This window comes from Schistocerca serialis, chromosome 7 (genome assembly GCF_023864345.2).
Source record: "Schistocerca serialis cubense isolate TAMUIC-IGC-003099 chromosome 7, iqSchSeri2.2, whole genome shotgun sequence".
In the NCBI taxonomy this organism is placed as follows: Eukaryota; Metazoa; Arthropoda; class Insecta; order Orthoptera; family Acrididae; genus Schistocerca; species Schistocerca serialis.
The window spans coordinates 356,467,718-356,487,080 of record NC_064644.1 but is presented as its reverse complement, the minus strand read 5'-3'; the positions used below and the strand labels follow the sequence as shown (position 1 = coordinate 356,487,080).

Here is a 19,363-nt window from a genome sequence, read left to right as displayed (position 1 = left end):
TGTGTGGAGGAAAAACAAACAATTTAGAGGAAACAAGGCAATCAAAGAACCGATGATAAAACAACACATTATATCCCAGTACGACACAGTAAGAATTGAAAGGCGCCTGAAATTTTGGACAACGTAAAAAGCAAGAGAAATACGGCACAAATACACTCCTGGAAATTGAAATAAGAACACCGTGAATTCATTGTCCCAGAAAGGGGAAACTTTATTGACACATTCCTGGGGTCAGATACATCACATGATCACACTGACAGAACCACAGGCACATAGACACAGGCAACAGAGCATGCACAATGTCGGCACTAGTACAGTGTATATCCACCTTTCGCAGCAATGCAGGCTGCTATTCTCCCATGGAGACGATCGTAGAGATGCTGGATGTAGTCCTGTGGAACGGCTTGCTATGCCATTTCCACCTGGCGCCTCAGTTGGACCAGCGTTCGTGCTGGACGTGCAGACCGCGTGAGACGACGCTTCATCCAGTCCCAAACATGCTCAATGGGGGACAGATCCGGAGATCTTGCTGGCCAGGGTAGTTGACTTACACCTTCTAGAGCACGTTGGCTGGCACGGGATACATGCGGACGTGCATTGCCCTGTTGGAACAGCAAGTTCCCTTGCCGGTCTAGGAATGGTAGAACGATGGGTTCGATGACGGTTTGGATGTACCGTGCACTATTCAGTGTCCCCTCGACGATCACCAGTGGTGTATGGCCAGTGTAGGAGATCGCTCCCCACACCATGATGCCGGGTGTTGGCCCTGTGTGCCTCGGTCGTATGCAGTCCTGATTGTGGCGCTCACCTGCATGGCGCCAAACATGCATACGACCATCATTGGCACCAAGGCAGAAGCGACTCTCATCGCTGAAGACGACACGTCTCCATTCGTCCCTCCATTCACGCCTGTCGCGACACCACTGGAGGCGGGCTGCACGATGTTGGGGCGTGAGCGGAAGACGGCCTAACGGTGTGCGGGACCGTAGCCCAGCTTCATGGAGACGGTTGCGAATGGTCCTCGCCGATACCCCAGGAGCAACAGTGTCCCTAATTTGCTGGGAAGTGGCGGTGCGGTCCCCTACGGCACTGCGTAGGATCCTACGGTCTTGGCGTGCATCCGTGCGTCGCTGCGGTCCGGTCCCAGGTCGACGGGCACGTGCACCTTCCGCCGACCACTGGCGACAACATCGATGTACTGTGGAGACCTCACGCCCCACATGTTGAGCAATTCGGCGGTACGTCCACCCGGCCTCCCGCATGCCCACTATACGCCCTCGCTCAAAGTCCGTCAACTGCACATACGGTTCACGTCCACGCTGTCGCGGCATGCTACCAGTGTTAAAGACTGCGATGGAGCTCCGTATGCCACGGCAAACTGGCTGACACTGACGGCGGCGGTGCACAAATGCTGCGCAGCTAGCGCCATTCGACGGCCAACACCGCGGTTCCTGGTGTGTCCGCTGTGCCGTGCGTGTGATCATTGCTTGTACACCCCTCTCGCAGTGTCCGGAGCAAGTATGGTGGGTCTGACACACCGGTGTCAATGTGTTCTTTTTTCCATTTCCAGGAGTGTAGTTTAAACGCGCAGCATTTTTTAATACTACGTCTCAAGGCAGAATAGTGAATGTGCAGTAGAAACATCATTGGTTTCATGACAACCACAGATATACAGCTAGAGAAAGACCAAGATATTCGTCAGTCTGAGGCCTGTCTTGTTCGAAGAAGTAAACCAGAGAACTCCAGGTTCCCAAATAAAGGCACAGTGAATTTGAAACACTGAGCAGAGTGGATTTAATTATGAACTCCATATTTTCAAATACAGTCTTAATGAATTTGGAACGTTGATCAAAGTGGATTTATTTATTAACTAACTTCTGGTGCGACAGTATCTAAAAAAAGGGGAAACATCAACTGTTGCCTTAGCCCAGTGTGCACACAATACAATTCATATAATAGACGTTGGACTTTCAATGAGCGGACACCTATCAACAAAAACTGTAAATTTGTATCCAGGAAGAAACTTTAGGTCCGAAGGTTAAAAGGTTGTTGAAGACAGTCTTTCACCAAATACACAACTAAAGACTAGCGCAAGTGGGAAGATCTCAAAGGACGCTTTCAAATTATTTCTCGCGATTATTCTTAATGATAACACCACAAATAACCAAAAGTGTATACTGCAATGTGATTCTGCGAGCGCTCACAAGGATACAAAATAGTAAATGATTCTTTGCGATTTAAGACATTGAACGGTTTAACATTCCGCATAAAAATTTACGTACTGCCTTTGGATGTATATTTCTTCTGGAAATGTAAGGCATATGCAATGAAGATATCAGACTCTATAAGGACTCTTTGCATTGACTTTGAGACTAAATTAAGAACCAGAATTTTCATTATCAAAATGTCTTCTATTATTTATAACCAGCTGTTTGCTCAAGTGTATCAGCCCATGCTTCAATATTCCAGACAAGCGGCAGAGTACGATACTCTGGAATAAGTTACAGAATTTAAGAACGTGACTCATGTGGCGTTTGATTTTGAAACTCAATAATTTGATTCTGACGACAGTCCAGATACTGCTTTCGCAGAATGCGCCTGTTTTGATTCTGCATTTTGTTTCATGCATTTCGTTGAGGAGCCTAATGTACATTTTTAAAGTCCGACAGTGGTCAAACTAAGAGTAATACAATCTAATGCTTTCATTATTCTATTCATATTGATATGTTAAGCGGCCGCGTGGGGTAGCCGTGCGGTCTAAGGCGTCTTTTCACTGTTCGCGCGGTTCCTCCCATCGGAGATTCGAGTCCTCCCTCGGGCATGGATGTGTGTGTTGTCCGTAGCGTAAGTTACTTTCAGTTAGATTAAGTAGTGCGTAAACCTAGCGATCGATAACCTCAGCAGTTTGGTACCATAGTCCTTACAACAAATTCCAAATTCCAATGTTAAACTTCTAAATACATTTAATAAACCGAATTCCTGTTCTAGCCCAGAAAGTCCCGTTGTTAGCGGCACGATGTCATCAAGCACTAAAACGTTTGTTATTTTGTTCCCGTCTCCAAATGTCCTTGACCCATATCTACAATGGTGTGCTCAAAAGCAAGTAAGAAAGTAACTTTCGCATGATGTGTAATTGCTAAGGAACGCGGCTTCATGAAATCGGGACCACACACGGAAAGCATAGTACAGAATTTACTTGAAATAAGTATGCAACAAGGTCAACAGAAAGACACTTTTATTCAGAGAATATAATTACACTGAAGTCACCGGGATTTATGATGGTGTGTGGATACAGACAACATCTGTAGAAATGTGACCAAACAACACCACAATCTGTGCTCTTGTAGCGATGCAGATGACTCTCCTATGAAGTGTTAAAAGAACAAAACGTATTTTTTCATTATTTCCCCACGGTGGTGAGTCGCACTGACAAAAGAACACACCTTCTCAATGGTGGATGGACTGTGACATCTCTCCTCTGTCTCCTCCGTTCCACTTTCTGAGCAGAGATGGGCGCTAGAGAATTAGGTCTGGAGCGGAGGTTTTACAGAGCCGATGGAGGGAGTAAGGGGAATTTATAAATTTACAGAATGTAGGCTGCTAAGCGAGACACAGGAAGAAAATTTGAAGAGGAGAGAAAATCTGTTAGGTTGCACGGAAGAGTGCGCTTTTTTACAAACGTTGATGGTTCCGATGAGGCACTCAAAGTAGAATGGTAGAGTGAATTATATTAACATTGGAACTGGGGATGTGGAGAAGAGCTGACTATTAATACTCGGAATGGGGATGGGAAAATGAGGAGGCTTTGACATTCGACGGGGTACACAGAAAAGAGCAGGCATGTAACATCGAAGTGGTGTTGGCGGACATTAGTGGGAGCATAGGTGACTGACAGTGACGTAGGGCTACCTCGAACAATACGATTCGACACCCTCCGGCACAGCTCACGTCAAACATACGCTGCCGCAGCAGCATGCCTCGGACAGAGAAGCACGACGATTCTTTCGTTGTAATAGGAGTGGTAACCTTCAGAATGGCCGTTCTGCCCCTATAGGAGAATTATCTTGATTCGCTGTCAATGTGACGCTGTGCATCACCGCTTCCCTAATGTACCACTGTGATAAGAGTGATGCGATCGCCTGATATCCTACTTGATATCCTTACTCATCTCTGAACGATAACAATGAATAAAGAAGGTTGTCAATATGAGCTGTCACATACTAAATGAGAGGAGTTTGTAAGTCATAACTTTTCAACCCTTGCAATCTCCAACGGTGTTTATAAAATAAATTCTGGATGTTTTAATTTATGACGTTACTTTCATAGCTACTACATCTCATATCACAGTAAAGAGTTAAAGAGGCTTCAAAGAGACCCTACTCCACATACAGTGCTTAGAGCCTGTTACACCAGATCACTTTATCCAAAATCTGTTGTGAAATATCACTAACTAGCACTGCAGTCTGAGGACAGATCTGCTACTGGTATCGGACCAGTCAGGTCAGACAGTCAAATTTTACTCGCGCAGGAAGGTTTCCCATCTAGTATAGTCGACCAGGGTTCGACAACATCTGTTATTTTGATTTTAAAATGTAGTACGGATTTGCATGCAACAATTGGTCTAAAACAAGAATATATTGGTTTTAGAGCGTTGAAATGTTGCGTTGATCAACGTTCTTCCATACTGGAAGAGCATATTTAGTAGACGTGCAAAATAGATAAAACGGAGTACGTAGGTAATTAATCCATTGCATTAAAAGCAGATAGAGAGATTCAGGCGAATTACAAAATTTCTGCATACACGAAGTCAGACATGTGTGGTTCAAAACACAGGTGTTGGTGATACAGTGGTGTGGATGGATACAGCACGATATGTGGGGGCAGCAACAGGCACGGTTTCGACCCACGCATCCCAACGAGCTACCACTGGTTCGGGAAGTAAAGGCACGTTTGATAGTTTTTCTTTGTAGGCCTTGGTGCGAGCAGGAGCCTTTAGAAACACTTTCTTTGTGGATGAAATCAATTTATTTACATTAACAAACGTGGAACGTACATCTTCAGCAAGGCGATGTACTTCATGAGCAAAGCACGTTACATGACTCAAATTGGGATCAAATACTCGGAGGGCTATTCTTGCTTTGATCATGTAGGAAACAGCATCTGAAATCGTTCCGGCGTAAAGTCAAGCGCCGACACGCCACAACGACAGAGCACACAGGGCTGTGAGACGACGTCAGCCAATTGCACACTGACCGTCCGCTGTTCAGGACGACAATGCGATGGCAGCGCCCTCAACACTTAGAGGACGTAAGTGCCGGTCTGCCTGGCCGTGTCCCTGTTCTGCCACTTCTACATGCTCTACAGCAGTCAGTTCAAGAGTATCATCAAGACTAGTTATTTCGATTCTGCTATGTAGCATTGTCTATACTGAAGAGAGTTCTGATTCTGTCTGTCAGCTTTTACTTGCGACACATCTGTTTAAGGGGAGACGGGAGGCAATTTTTATCCCCATTCTGCCAACGCTATTTTACCGTTTGATTAGGTACACTTTTGAAAAGAACTATAAGTGATAAAACAATGAAACTTTTACTGCATATTTATAACACATATAAAATGAACATAATACTCTTATGGTTTTGAAGAAAAAAATTATTCTTTCATTAGTAAAATTTAACATTTTTTGTACATTAATTATTATAAAACAGTTACTGATTATTTGCTGGTTCTCAATTTACTTGTAGTAAACTTATTACCATCTGCAGTACAAATTAACCTAATTTAATGTTCCTAGCCCCATTACTTTATCAAATAATGGTACCTGTAAGTAAAAAAATGTATTTTTGAGAAAAATGGATGCAAAGTTTAAGATTGTAGTTCTAGTACAGTTATAGATAAGAATTACTTACTACTAATATTTTCTTTCTGCTGTATCCTTAGTGGTTAAGCAGAGCAAAAGTGTGGGTTCGATTCGAGGGAGTTTTCCAGGATGTGAGGATATGCAACTCAAAGCAAACAATTAGTAATAACTTGTATTAATAGACATAAACAGAGTACATAACTTCTGATATGTTGAGCGAAGCAAAGTACAGGATACAATGTCCATAGATAATTTGTTCTTCTCCGCTGGCTAGTTGGAGTACGTCCACTGTATGGCTCGTCGTCTTTTCAGCAGGAAGCCGCGGTGCTCTTCTTCTATTGGCTGCCGCGTGGCGGGACGCCCTCGTGGCGGCCCGCAGTGACTTTGCTGCCAACCTGCGTTTCTTCTCGTGGCAGGCGCAGTGTCGCAGCTATCGATACTGCAGTCACAATCTTACTGAGCATAATCTGAATCATTCTGATATTCTTTTCTTCTCTTGGTCCCTTTTCTTTTCTGTCTGGCTTCTTTTGTGCATTTTAAATTAGCAATATCTACTTTGCCGATTCTCTCTTTATCTTTTTGCACGAAGGATTTTGCAGTATTTCCACTATATTTTATTCCCAAAAATTCCAAAACATCCATTTTCTAATCACGCCATCATTGAAGCATAAAATAGCATCATAAACACCAAATTTGAGGGTTGTAAGCTGGACAAATACAGTCTTCGGTAACCGGTTCCAAATGACAGAATTCACATGTTCATTTAAATTTTGGGTTTTTCCCATGAAGACATTTCTTCATCAAGGTATCTTTACAAAGGTCTCTAAATGGGTTTGATTTCATTCATTACTGATGCAAGTAAACAACGTTTGCGGTCATATTTGGCACTTCTCCTGTACATGCATCGGGTGTCAGGGTAATTCGGGCAAAGACCATGCACTGTATTTTCATTTGTGTAAAGCTTATGGAAGAAGATAGCCCATACAGCTTTTATCATGTTTTCTAAATTCCCTACATTTCTTCTTATGGCCAAGCCGAGGATACCAAGGATACCAAGTTTCAGGCATTACCTCTCACCAGGACAACGCAGTGGCCGACGGCCTGCACGTAACGATCGAGAGCAGCGACGTTTGCATAAAGTTGTGAGTGCTAACAGACAAGTATATCGATAGTAGATACAGGGTAGGAAACACTGAAACGATAAAACAATAGATGCATGAAATTATATACAAGGAGTAAAAGAATGCTGTGCATTATCTCTGCATGGCGCAAAAAGGAAGGCGTGGCATCTAAATGCCAGATTGCATAGAGCGTCAGGAAAACCATCATATCTCACGAAAAAATTGTCGTATTTATATAAAGCAAAAACTGTTTCACGCATGAAGGGCAAAGCATTTCAAATATGCTAACAATCTAAAAATCGAATGTTTGAAGCCCACTTGCCTTCCGTCTTCCCTTAACACAAAATTAACCCTTAACTCACGAGGTGCGGTCTCTCATACCGCGCGAAAAGGCCAGTTGTGGAGGGATGCTTCTGTACCCCCCCCATACCCTCTTTAAAGTGCCAAGCCTACGAAGTTTTGTTGCTGGTTGCATTATCGCCTTCTGTGTTTATTGTTGACACGCGGTGCCCTATAGCTCAAAATATTATTGTTGAAATAAGGTGTGCTATAGCTCAAAATGTTATTGTTGACACACGGTGCCCTATAGCTCAAAATGTGTTCACATCAACGTGTCAGTTTTAATTTTCCCAATTTTGATGAAATTGTTAGTCGGTCTATGGAGGAAGGTGTCAGTGATATGGATGAAGAAATCAATGACGACGATTTTACATTAGCCACTAATCACTATTGTGCTATCGAACAAGAGTATCATTCAGAGGAAGCACTTCAGGGAAGTTGTGGTGGGGATCTGTCTGTTTCTTCAATGAAATACTTAAAGTGTCTGTTAAAATTGAATGTGTTCCGAGTGGTGATAAGAAAAATGTAGTTCCCAGCCATGGATGGCAATTCGACAGACTTTCTTTTTGCACCTATCGGGTGGAATTTTTATGCGCCAATTGAAGCCCTGAAATTTAAATTTACTTGGAAATTCATCTGCTACAGAGATTACATAACATTTCAGACTATAAACTTCAGTACTCTAACAGTCCATTTACGTGTACTATTTAAGTGAACTACACAAAATTACGTGCTATTGTGTGACAAACAGTACGATGGTACAGACTTTGATTATTGCAATAAAATAAACTAGGTGCATTTATACGAAACTTACATAACTGAAAAAATAAATGTTATATAGCGTAAATCAAAAGTTTCATAAGATTTTTGCCTAAATCTCGGTTTAAACATAGGGGCCTAGAGACCCACCGCATGGTATACGTTACAGAAAAGTCACCTCGTGAGATAAGGGTTCAGTAGTGTAATCGTTTCCTTTTGTAATAAACTTCAATAATGCGATTTGCTTGAATTGTTGTCTAGCGATCCGAGAAAGCAGGTTTCCTAGGCATCCCATTTTTGATGAGTATGCGGGATACAGCAGAAATAAACACAAACACCCTTTCATCTGCAGAAGATTCTGGAAATATTTTTCTAATTTCCTCATTCACAAATCTGGTGATTGTAGAATTGTATATTTTTCCAAGTTCTTTGCAGGCTGCTAAATAGGAAGAAGAAGGTTCTTCTTTTAAAGTACCAACAATTAAATTTACAATGTAACGGCCACAAGAGTCTGTAGTTTCTTGAACTGAAATCCAGATAATGCTGTCCTTGAGTTCGTTGCGTTTTTCTTCCAGAACATTTACGTAATTTGTCGGTATGCAATTTTTACGCAATGTTGACTCATATGGTATATTTCAATTTAAGCAATATTTGCACAGGAAGCCTTTGAGGATAGGGTTTGTAAGTTCGTGAAGAGGAATAATTCGGGAAATTAATGCTTCACGTAGATTTTAAACCGACTTCTTTGGTTACCTTTGGAAAAATTGCTGCTACTGCAAAAAATTGTAAATTTGTGGTAAGATCTTATGGGGCAAAACTGCTTACGTCCTCGGTTCCTAAGCTTGCACACTACTTAATCTAACTTAAACTAGCTTATGCTGTGGACAACACACACACCCACGCCGGAGGGAGGACTCGAACCTCCGACGGGTGGAGCCGCGAGGACGGTGACAAGACGCCTCGTACCGCGTGGCTACCCCGAGCGGCACTGATACTGCAACTTACTGTTGTCAGAAGGTGTTGTCGTGGTCCTCTCTTCTGCATTCCTGCGGTGTGAAGGCTTGTGTCGTCATGCTGGTCTATTTGAATTTTTTTTTTTTTCACGAAATGTTTTTCTCGCTAACTCCACAATATAAAACAATTCCTTTAACTGTAAACGTTCCCGGAAGGTCAGCTATCCCCGGAAACGACGTTCCTTTTTTCGGGTGGCATGGCCACAACATGTTACACAATACACGTCGTTAACTCGTTCAACGTGTACAAGTTCATAGAAAGCTAAACTGAAACAACGAATGTGTGACTAAAACTTCGCGTAGTTTAATTTAATTGTTGGCGACGAGTACGTGTGACATCGGGGGCAATTAACTGGGGCGCGTGCGCAGAAGCATTGACTCTCTTTGCCTGTTCCTGTTCCACTTCTGTAATGATTTCGCTAGGCAGTGGCCTCTCGGTTGGCGATTGTACTCAGTTCTAGATCGCGTTCATTCTGTGAGATATCAAAACTAGATCGAGCTAGAGACCACCCGTCTAAGTTTTTAAAACATTGCAAGTATAGAGCGAAAATATGCATTGTCACTAGTTTATAGTTAAAATATGCAATAACCGGTGAAAAGGAGCCAAATATACAAATGCATATGCAGCATGCAGATTCATATAGTCTGGTCTCTACGGTAATAACTACAAACTTGGATTGTTCAAGATTGCTGACTATGCATCGAAAAGCACAGATTGGCACAGCAATCCAATATTATTTGAGCTAATTAACATTGTTCTTCTGGAATGTTCTCAGCAATATTATTAGTGTGCGGATATCAAATTACAGCATGTAACTTTACATTCTTATGTTTAGCGACCTTTTATGATATGGTAAAAATAGGAAGTCCCAAAAAAGGAATCTGAAAGACATGACGAAGTAGAATCATATGCCAGAGACAGCGAATTCGCTGACGTCCTTGTTGACAACACAGGTTCTTCAAGGCTCGAAATGGAGTCGCATGCTAAGAACAGAGGAGTTAGTCAACCAACTAGCCGATTTCCATTTACCGCATTGTATCATAGTTTGGAGGCGATGATGAGAACAAACTTTGAACACATATTAATAGAGTTAAATGAAATTTCATGAACTGTCAACTAAGGAAAATGAAATGTTGTCTCAGCAAAATAAATTTTGTTGAAACTGACAAATTTTGCATCTTAGCAGGATGCCCCAACAACTGAAATTAAGGAGTTGAAAACTGCATATCACGGCATTTGGGATGCAGTACCACAATTAATTAATAAGCAAACACAAACAAAAGAATCTGGACGTGAGCAGAATGCAAAAGTAGATAATTTTGCTCGTGAACAAGAAACTAAAGTAAGTGGAGAGTTTAAAGGAAGAAGAGACAGTTTTCAGCAAGATTTTTAACGACTGATTTCAAATAAGGACATACAAATTAATGAGATATTAAATTTGTAACTACTATACTCCGCACAGCAGTCCGTTGCAGAAGTGTTCTCTCATAGAGGCACTTCAGAAAAAAACAGTTAACACAAAATTAAAATAAATTAAAACTGTATCAAGCAAAGATTTATCTGAGTGACGAGATAGTGTCATATCTCAGATAGGTAATGTATAACAGGAATTTTCTGCTATTATACAGATAGTACATTACACCACCCACGGCTACTAAAATAAGTGATGAATGTAATAGTTCTATAACACATGGCGAAATGCGTAGTCACAGAGTAGAACATGCAAGTCTATCACTTATATATACTATGTAGGTGGGGCACAACCCCTCCTTCATTCACTGTTTATTAGATGAAAATTTATTGAAACACAAACAGTTGCAAGTGTCAAGAAAAGTATTCTTCCTGACTTTTTCATCAAATATTTTAAAGGAGTGTTATCTATATCCCGGACAGAAATATTTCACTGCAGAATTTATTCAGAGTGTACACTAAAAAGGAGCCATTTCACAGTATTCTAGGAAGTATACCAAAATATTTCGAGAAGTTCTTGAATAAGATTTCACTTACCTAACAACAATTTTCATTACATGAACTACAGCAATGCTACAGGCTCCAATACTGCCAGCTAAATAAAAGATTCTAGCTACTGAAGGTTCTAATTACTACTAGGCATGTGGTTAGCAAAGGAAACATTTTGTTGCATAGCTAACAATGTATTTATCTTAATAGTGTGACAACCAGTTCCAAAATTATATAATTGTGCATGACATCCAGTTCCAAAAATTATATAATCGTCCATGACATCCAGTTCCAAAAATTATGTAATCATCAGCAAACTACATTTCCATTTTGGACACATGTCCAGATCGTCCACTCGTGCTAATACTGCAAACCTCCAACACTGCCAATTATTGACCTCTAACCTCCATCAATGCTGACTACTAACTCCCAACTACCACCACTGCTGGCCATTCACCTCCAACTGCAGAGCCCAACCAGCCACAGAGTCTCTTATAGAGTGTGTACAGAACTGTCAGAGTTATTAATCCAGTCTATCGTGCTGCCAACATAAAGACTCATAAACAGGCTACCTACATAGTCCCCTGCTCCTCTCAAAAAATATTATACAGTGTTTTGGGCAGTGGCCAAGACTAATTTGTTAAAAATGTTTTCATATTAACAATATCAAATACATCAGATGCACACAATTAGTAATATACTGTTGGTCAAAAGCAAAAATTGTCCTCACAGTCCCTAAAGTCACTCCTAATCATTCATCAGAAGAGTAGTCTATGCAGATTTATGCACAAAGCCTGAACAGTAAAAGAAAATGCACACATAAGTAGTGGACCTCTATGCAGTCTTTAAGAAGTAGTGTTGTCCTCCCAACGGAAGCACAGTGCTGACTCTTGACATGAAGACTGGTAATGGGCCACAACAGAGCAAGCCCACAGCTGAGTCAATCGAAGTCTTGAAGAATATTTGTAGAATTGGTAGGTCATAATAGAGTAGACCCAGAGTATTTAGTGTAGAAATTATGGCAGCAATGGGCCACCAAAAGCGCAGACCCACTGTAGCCCTTGTAGAGATTATGGCAGTAGTGGGCCACCAAAGGTGCAGACCCACTGCAGTTCTTGTAGAGATGGCCAGCAGTCATCCCACTGTGCAGGTGCACAATCACAATTGAAGACTCTTGTGGATAATATAGCAAGTCCATAAACCACCACTTGTGCACTCAATAACTTTTTACAATATCCTTAGAACCAGCAATGCTGTCAACCAGTCCCTTGCTGAATTATCAACACATGTGCAACCACTAACACAGTCATATAATATTTGAAATTTTATGCATATCGTATGACCACAGAAATGTGTGCAGTATAATGAATCCCTACAATTTACTTAACTTGATGTACTGGTGTCCATGCAATTACAATTTTACAGCATAACAGTACAACTGCAAAGGTACAGAAAACCTCACTACAGTCAAGTACATAATACAGATAACATTTGTAGTAATACAGGCTTTACAAAAAGAATAGAAATAAACATATACATAAGTATTACAGGAATTTGACATAAGTAAATAAATGAAAATTGAGAATACTCTTACAAACATTAACTACACACATGAGCATTAAAGAAAACATAACAGAATAAATAATGTCCTAACATCTCCCCAAATTAACGAATATGTTACAAAACCAGATTAGATTTGAGGATAACAGTATTCCTCATCATAGTGAATGCAGCTTAGTGTTAGAAGAAAAACAAATTCTACTAAGTTTATCTTATCAGGTAAACACACAGAGACAGGAAGAACACAGATACACAAGGGTACACAACAACATAATGGACTAACACAGAAGAAGAGGACAGGGTCTGTTTCCAGTGTTACATTTAGTACTGCAGTATTTGTGGTACTTCATTTTCAACCAAAACTGAATTTAATTCTCAGAGATCTTCTGAAGTTCAACACGGTTAAAAAAAGTCCTATCTAAGCATGCTTTTTTCATTTATACTTTCACATATATTTCTTACCTCATCATTTATTTCCAAGAAAATCCTACCTAAACCTGTTGTTACTATACCCTACTTACATCTGTTCATTTTCTCTTCCAAAATATTCTTAACTGTAGAAAGATCTTTGGCCAAACCCTTTTTATATAGGTTCTCAAGGCATTTCTTTCCAACTCATCATAACTCATTTTCTTGTATAACATATCTCCCCTTATACTAACTTAAATCTTCTGAGCTCAGTCATATAAACTAGAGAACAAGGCATTGCAGCAGCACAAAATAATTAACATAAACAACAATGACAAAAAATGCAATTTTTCAAAGCAAGAAGCAGTATATCTAATTTACTAAAGAAGGTGCCACATTACAACTAATTTAAGGCAATATGCAGCAAACAAGAAAAGTAAATCAGTGGTAAAACTGGCTTAGTACAGTAACATGAAGAAAAATTCATTAGGACAATGCCTGATAAATAGCAGCAGCAAATGCAATAACTTATACCTAAACATGACAAAGCACAAGCAGAAAAAATATAAAATTATTAACAGCCAACCAGTTGCAATGGATAAAGAATTCTTTACCTAGGTTTCAACAAATTTAAATTTGTCTTCTTCAGAAGGTGGCCTAAGGACAATGAACATCATCGCTTACATTAGAAGGTATGAAACTTAAGTCAAGAATAGATTTTAACACAAATTAGAGAGCTCTTGCATTACAAAATTGTGAGAACGACGACTGGTACTTACAATTTTACATTAGTATGGACTGATGTATCATCGCCGTTTTTACAAATGTCGGCATAAATCCATTTGTCAAAATTAAAATATAGCCCTAGAAATAGGGTTTGTCACGTCAATATAAATTAGTACATGGATGTTGCAGAGCTCACAACCGACTGAGTGTAATCGGCCAGCGTAGTTACTCTGTGGCCAGGGCAGGTGGCGCTCATGGCGCAAACCATGTGCCGATTGGCGTACAAAAGCAACGTGTAAATTATCAGTATTGATAACGTCCTTAGATAAAGTAACAATAAAAAGAAGGAAAGCGTTTAACATTCCCGTTATAACAGTATGGGAGCCTTGGTGCAATTAATGTAGTTGTACATCAAAAAGGCAGGTGGCGCTTACGCCGAGAGAGTTACGCACAGTGGCATATACAGCCAGAATATAAAAGTTACATTTCTACATTAGTGAAGCCCACACACGGTATATATGTCAGAACTTTAAAATTGACGATAATGGCTCTTAAGACAGAATTACGCACCCTGGTCCACGATCCAGTCAATACACATACGCAGGGAACCAAAGTTTTATAGCTAGACAAAATCACATAAGGGCCGATGTAGTGGCAGCCATATATCGTGAGAAAACCACATTACAGAAAGGGTAGTGAGCTTAAGGATTTGAGAGCGCATCATAGCTTCCTGAGAAAATAGACCACTGAGGTTACCAGCATTAATGTTATACCATAAACAGTACAGGTTTAAAGCCTTCGAAAAATTGTCTACATGCAAGGTTCAACTGGTCGTTCAGTATATTACCGTCTTTGAGCTCTAGATGTTTAAAAATTTGTAACTCTTCCCACAGATCTAATCTACGCCCTTTGACTTGTCTGTGTAGGATAACCGTGTCTTCTAACTGTTTAGGCGTATGGCCGGCTATCAAGAGGTGTTCAGCAAAAGTAGAGTTGTGTATATTCGCTCTTTTTTTACGTAATAGGTGTTCTTTATATCTTGTTTTCACAGCTCTGCCTGTTTGACCAATATAATATGAAGGGCAGTTATTACAGGTTAGTTTGAAAACACCTGAATTGGAAAACCAATCGCTGGCAATCTGTATTGAATGTACAAGATTTCTTTTTAAACTGTTATCTGTAGAGAAGGAGACGTTACAGTTATATTTTTTCTTTAGAAGACGTTTAATCCTATACGATATATTACCCAAGAAAGGAATGGAAATAAATTCTTTAGCTTCTTTGCTATCAGTGGGGAGGTTGTTGCTCAAAGTCGAACAGTTTTGGGAAATTTTCTTATTGAACAAGTAATCAATCATATTCTGATTGTACCCATTATTAGCCGCAATCGCTTTGATGACATTCAATTCCTTTTACTGATCAGCAGGTGATAAAGGAGTAGTTACCATTCGGTGAATGGCAGAATGAAAAAACGTCAGTTTATGAGCTTTTGGATGAGTTGAGTCAGCAGGGATGACATTATCTGAATACGTTTCCTTACGGAAGATATTGAAATTGAAGGAACTATCCTGTATAGAAGTTGTTAAATCGAGGAAGTTAAGTTCACCTTTTTCATTGTGAAATTCTTTTGTGAAGGAAATCTTTCCATGTAAACAATTGAAAGTATTAAAGAGAAGCTCTAACTCATGATCAGTACCATCAAAAGCAATGATAATGTCGTCAACATAACGTGCATAATAGCGGATTTTGTGGCGTAATTCTGAACTTGAATTGAAGAACGTTATTTCCAGGGCGTTGATAAAAACATCTGCTAAAATACCGGCGAGGGGGCTACCCATTGCTAGACCATCTGGTTGCACATACATTTTCCCATTAAACGTGAAGTAATTGTATTTTAAAACGACCTTAAGCAAACCAATCAGCGGAGCAGCGCCTCTGAGGAAGTCCAGCGCAGTCCTGGACGAAACGTAAGGTGCAGAAAAGTTCTTCGACCACGACCTCACATCCCGGAAAGTATATCAACAGCCAGATACAACAGAGACAATTTTTGCTTGAAAGGTGTCGTGATTTTCGTGCACAATGATCTGCAGTTCTTTTATGGACGCTTCATGATTCTGTAATGCGTTTCCATTTCCTCCTAGAACGTTGTACTCTTTGTCATACGTCATGCCCCAGCGCCGTCTCCTGACATAGTAATTGATAATGTTTTGTCACTTCTCTTACTGAAAAATGTTCAAATGTGTGTGAAATCTTATGGGACTTAACTGCTAAGGCCATCAGTCCCCAAGCTTACACACTACTTAACCTAAATTATCCTAAGGACAAACACACACCGATGCCCGAGGGAGGACTCGAACCTCCGCCAGGACCAGCCGCACACTTCTCTTACTGTCTCACCTTGTAGTGGATGTGATACAGCGTTGTATACAATGGATCCGTATTCGAATTAGGAGCTTGCCGACATGGTGTTTACTTACGGAAAGGCAAATGGCCACAGGCGACGGGCAGCAAGGTTGTATCAGGAGACCTATCCCGGCCGACAACAACGACACTATTCTGTGGTTTCATCAGTGTTTCGCCGTTTGACTGAGACAGCGTCGTTTCAAGAAGCAGGATATCATGAAAGATTTCGGCACCTGACTTGGAGGAAAATGCGATTAACGCTGTGGAAGGCGACCGTCGTGTCAATGCCAGTCAGTTGGCTTGCCAGCACAGGGTACGTCAGACGATCGTGTGGAACATTCTTCATGACAGTAGTTACTGTCCTTGCACTTATAGCGTGAGCAGGGCTTACTAGCGACAGACTTTCAACACCGGGAGAAGTTTTGTCACAGGTTTCTTCACTAGGTAACTGCGATTCCGGGATTTGTGTCATCCATCCTATTCACAGATGAGGCCAGCTTTACGCAGAGTGGTACCTTCTACTTTCAGAACAGTCATCTGTGGGATAGTATGCAGAACCCTCATGGTTTGGTGACAGCAAATCCTCAGCATCGGTGCAGCCAGAATGTGTGGGCCGCGATAATTAGCGACCGTATTTGGAACCAATCTGATAGGCCGAAACTATCAGCGCTTCTTGTGGTTGACTTTGCCTCCACTGCTGGAAGAAGTGCCTTTGATTAATCGAAGGGTTATGTGGCTGCTACGTGACGGTGCTCCAGCCCACTTCGCCGTTAACGTCCGAACGCATCACAGTCCTGTAGTCGATTGATAAGACGAGGGGATCCTGTTGCATGTCCCGCTAGTTCACCGCATCTCAACCTGTGTGATTTCTGGTTATGGGGCCATCTCAAAAGTATCGTGTATGCAGAGCCCATTCCAGATGTGGAGACACTTGAGCATCGTATTCATGCTTCCTTTGACACTGTTCGGATGCAGCATGGCCAATGTGAACGTGTGAGACAGAACATGCTACGGAGCATACACACATGCGCTGAGGCAGATGGGAACCATTTTCACCACGTACTGTAACTGTGGCTGCATGGTACAGCGCGTAATAAACCGCAGTCTCTGTAACAATTTATGACTGAATAAATGGTTTCTAGCATGGAAACCATGCATTTCAGGACATGCGGTCATTAGACCTTTTTTGTTCCGAATTCTCTCGTCGATCAATCTCTGGAGTTTGTACAGGTTGGAAAAAAATCAGTTTGTACTCGTTAAAAAATCAGCCTGTACTCCTTAAAAAATACATATGACATAAATATAACCTCTTCAGACAATTAACGTCCTTCTACAAACATTTTGTTTAGGTTACAAATAAAATGAGACTAGCTTGTTGTTTTTTTATGTTGAGGTACATACAGGAAATTGTCTGCCTCCTCCTTCTCTTATATAATATGACACAGATCTTAATTTACTTTTATCGTCTTCCTTCCTTATGCATCTTTTAGGCAGGTTCACTCTCATCTATCTTAGTAAGAACTTTTGTTTTATTTATGCACAGGATATCTCTAAAATGAGTAACACCATTGAAACACAAACATACTGCTTTCCATATTGTTCCCCTTGTTGTTTTAATATGGTTTCAATCTGTATTCAGATCTTTAGTTGAGGGTGTAACTGTGCACGTGCCACTTTTTTCACGTTGTCAACTCCTACTCTGCCGGCCGCGGTGATCTAGCGGTTCTAGGCGCTCAGTCCGGAGCCGCGCGACTGCTACGGTCGCAGGTTCGAATCCTGTCTCGGGCATGGAAGTGTGTGATGTCCTTAGGTTAGTTAGGTTTAAGTAGTTCTAAGTTATAGGGGACTGATGACCACAGATGTTAAGTCCCATAGTGCTCAGAGCCAACTCCTACTCTGTCTTGCACTTTTCACCTTCTGATCTGCTTCAGAATATTCCGTACCGACTAATATCTTAATAATTATGTTCCAAAAGGAGCATACTACAGCAGCTGCTAATCTTGTAGTAAAACAATGGCCGAATATGGAAGATAATTAAGTGGGAAAATATACATCGTTGTCCAACAATGCAATGCTGTACGACTACCTGACAATAAACGCTTGCTACTGTAAAGGCTATTAAATTTTAATTTTAAATTTTAGTTTCTATTTTTTAACCATGCAGTATAAAACAAGACTTAGTTGAGTTTTGTAGAATCTTGAAAAACGGAGATGACAAGTTTTTGTGAAAATTCACAATATTCAATCCCCTGTTATGTCGACAAATATTCAGTTTTTTGGTATTTTCTTATAGCCATTGTGTGAGGCTCGTATTAAAGTACCAAAATCCGTTAGAAACGCAAATCCATTAGAAACACAACATTATAAACTAGCGGAACACCAAAAAAAAAGTAGTTCAATTAATATGTCGCCTGCAGAAAAGCCCGATAAAATAGTAAAGTAAAATCGTAAAACTGGTCAGCTTTGGAGATGGAAACTAAGCGACCGTCGTGGTACTACATTACCAAGAAGGAACATGTATATTTTTCGAGACAAGCTTGCTGTTGCGCATGAGTTTAACCTTCCAGAGCAATGCGCATGTGTTCCTTTCTGCCGGGCTTTTGAACCAAGATTTCCGTTTCTTCCGATGAGTCTTTGTTTATTCAGTCACGGTAGGTGAGCTCAAAGAACACACATCACTATCCACCAGGAAATCATATTCCGTACGTTAATATCAGATACGTAGTGTTAAGACAGGTGTTTGCGATTAAGATCGGCTTCTTTTTTTTATTTAGGTCACCCTCTAAAATGGTTGCAGTTTAATTTTGTTCAAAATCCTTGGCAAGGGAGAACTACTAGCATTTCGTAAATTTTTTTGTGAATGGCAGAAATCAAATTTATCCTGTAAGGATGAGTGACGCTTGGTCGGAGCGCACTTCAGTATAGTGATGGCAAGCAGTGCCACAGGTATTAAGTAACCGCCGGCTAAGGGTCGCCGATTGTTATGATAACAGTGAACTTTCAATAACCTATAATTTCTCGCAGTTATGTGTTGCCATTTATAACGTTATGAAGCGACCGATGTAAGTGAGAGGGCACGGGTTCACTCGTACGCAGAAATGAAGGGCCCGACAGCAGCAGTTAGGCAATACATCCACGGCCCATCGCAGCGATGACAGGGGACTATCCTGTTTGTAGTTTAACCACTGAGCGGCTTCGGACTCATAATATTTCAAAA

The 19,363-nt window shown here is 40.8% G+C and overlaps 1 pseudogene; it reads right to left on the bottom strand.

The window, feature by feature from the left end:
* The window catches only part of LOC126413084 (myrosinase 1-like), a 118,680-nt pseudogene extending 118,264 nt beyond the window's left edge, over nt 1-416 (bottom strand).
* Nucleotides 417-19,363: the final 18,947 nt, after the last annotated feature.